Source organism: Lutra lutra, chromosome 8, assembly GCF_902655055.1.
Source record: "Lutra lutra chromosome 8, mLutLut1.2, whole genome shotgun sequence".
Classification (NCBI taxonomy): domain Eukaryota; kingdom Metazoa; phylum Chordata; class Mammalia; order Carnivora; family Mustelidae; genus Lutra; species Lutra lutra.
Window position 1 is genome coordinate 140,214,988 of NC_062285.1, and position 3,211 is coordinate 140,218,198.

Below are 3,211 nucleotides of genomic sequence, written 5' to 3' on the forward strand. Positions count from 1 at the left end.
AACAGATTTGAGGGATAAGCAGGCATTTCCATAATCATGGCCGGAGATTTGGGCACCCTATCTCGGCAGCCGAAAGACCAGCTGAACAAGAAGTTGGTAAAGTGATAGATAATCTGAACAACATTACCTATCACCTTGACCTCCGTGATGCTTACACAGTACTGCCCCCAACAACAGAAAACACACTCCTCTCACCTGCACACGATGTGATCACCAATATAGACCAGATTCTGGGGCACAAAATAAGTTCTACTAAGTTCAAAAGATTTGAAATCATGTGACTACGACAATGGGATCAAGGTAGTAATAAAAATCCTATCAAGGGAAAACCTAAATATATGAAAAAAATTTTTAAAGAAAGAAAAAGGAGCCACGCTTCTAAATAATTTATGTGTCAAAGAAAAAAATCATAGCGGAAGTGAGAAGATAATTTGAACTGAAGATTCATGCAAAATATCAACATTTGGGGGGTTCCTGGGGGCTCAGTGGGTTAAGCCTCTGCCTTTGGCTCAGGTCATGATCTTGGGGTCCTGGGATCGAGCCCCGCATTAGGCTTTCTGCTCGGTGAGGAGCCTGCTTCCCCCCCCCCCCTGCCTGCTTGAGATCTCTGTCAAGTAAATAAATAAAATCTTTAAAAATATATATATCAACATTTGGGAAACAATAAAAAATAGTGCTTGGAGGAAAATCTAAATGCTTATATAAAAAATTAAAAAGTCTAAAATCAATAACTAATGTTCTATCTTAAGCTATATATATGTATATACATGTGTCTATATTGTATACTATGTATGTGTACACACACGTACACACACACATATGTGTATGTGTATATATGTGTGTGTATGTGTATTTGACCCCAACCCTGGTCACAGCTGATTGACCGGAGGGGTGCTTCTCACCCTCATAAACCAATCTGATATACATGTGTATCAAAGTAACCCATTCAGTAGAAGGAAGAAAATAATAACAAATAAACAGAAAATTAAAAACTAGAGAAAAAAATTAACAAAGCCAAAAAAGTTAGCTTTTTGAAAAGATAAATTCGGGAACCCCTTTCTAGGCATATTAAAATAAACCCCAAATTAAGAATGAAACGGCAGTTATCACTTTGGAGTCTGCAAATAGTAAAATAAGTAAAAATATTATGAATTGTTTCATGCCAAAAATTCAATGTAGATGAGATGATGCATTCTTTGAATAATTCAGCTGAACTGAACCTGACCCAGAAAATGGAATGTAGTATTCTAGTGGCCTTGTATGTTAAATACATGAAAAATTTTAAATTACAAAATATATCTCCCCAGAAATAAAACTCCTGGCCCAGATGTCTTAACTGGTGAATTCTAACAAACATAAAGATGTTCTATCAAAAAATAGAGAATACTTTCCAACTTGCTTAATACCATAATCTGACAAAGATTTTGCAAAGACAAACATCTATGGATCTATATCCCTCATAAACAAATACAAAAATACTTCACGCATATTAGCAAATCCAGTAAATCAATATGAAAGGTAGTACACCAAGTAGAGATTACTTAAGGAGTTCAAGGTTGGCTTAACATTTGAAGATTACTATAACTCACTGTATTTACAGAATAAAGGAGAAAACTCAATGTGGTTTTAAAGAAATGTAGTTATAAGCATTTGGCAGAATTTAATAATCAGGATTTTTAAAAAATTTATATATATATATATATATATATATATATATATATATATATATATTTTTTTTTTTTTTTTTTTTTTTTTTTTTTAGGAGGGGGCAGAGGGAGAGGGAAACTACAGACTCCACACTGAGGGTAGAGCCTTACAAAGGGCTCAATCCTATGACTTTAAGATCATGACCCGAGCTGAAACCAAGAGTTGGACGCTTAACTGATGGAGTCACCCAGGCACCCCTATCATTCAGGATTTTTTTTTTTAATGTAAGCAAACTAAGAACTCTCTTATCTGCTAAACAATATGCTTAATGGTCAAACTATTGACACTTTCTCTCTGAACTCAGAAACATCGAGGTCCTTAGTCTCACTACTTTCATTCAAATCCTATTGGAGGTACTGGCTATTGAAATAAGGTAAGAAAAAATAATAGGCACAAAGATTGGAAGTCAGAGTAAAACAGTCTCTGCAGATAACATCATTGTTTATGTAGAAAGCCAGCTAGGGTCTACAAAACAGCTGCTGTAACTAATGGGTATAGCAAGGTTTCAGAACATAAGGCATATCAGGGTTCGATCAGGGAAAGAAACCAGACAATAATCTGAAAAGTTAGTATAAACAACCACGAAGTGTAAGAGGGCAGGGCTGCATGAGAGTAACCAAGGAAGATCCAGTTTGGGAGGACTCCCCCTGGCTGGGATGCAAACTCCTTTGGAGAAGATGGGGTCATGGCCCTGTGGTTGGTGACATGTGCTGGCTTGCCTGGACAGAGCTGGTCCACAGTCACTCGGCATGCAGGACACACCCATGTGGGTTGCTGGTAAGTGGAGGCTGGTGGAGAGCCATACAGAGGGAAATGGAGCTTCAGTTAAAAGTTCAGAAGAAAAAGAGACAAAGGTCCTAGGTGTTCTAGGCTCACATGGGCTTTGAGGGCTGTCAGCTTCTTTCCTGATGTGCCAGTGAGGATCCCGGGGAGCTCTCTGACTGCACGGTCTGCCTTGTACGGCCCCTCCTCTCACGAGCCCACAGAGCCGAGCTGGGCCCAGCAATCTCGAGTTTCAGCCAGTTCCCCAGGTGATTCCAATGCTCACTCAAGTTGGAGAACTGCTCCTCTAGAATGATCTTAAAGGCATGCCTTTTGTCCAAATTTTGGGTAATTTTGTTGATCCCCCAGAAAGGCTGGTCTAATCATGTTTTTGTGTTATTTTCCCAGATCCGATTCTATCCATGCAGGAAGAGGTGTTCATTACCCCATGGGAGCCTCCTTGTGAAATCCGTGCAGTTTAGAGCCATGTCCTCCGGTCAGTGGCTAAATCCAGACGGTTCGCTTGTGTCTGGAAATCATGTAGAGAATCTAGCGTTGCATTTGCAAACCCCACACCTTTGGCCCATCCTGGACCTGAGCGTCCTTTGGCATCACACCCCCATCTCTCTGTCGTAGGCACCCGTGTGCACACAAGCGTTTGCACACAGATGCACATGTGCACACACAGCAATGTGCCAGGGAGTGTTTCACTACCGGCTCTCTAGGAATATCAGGCGCCATC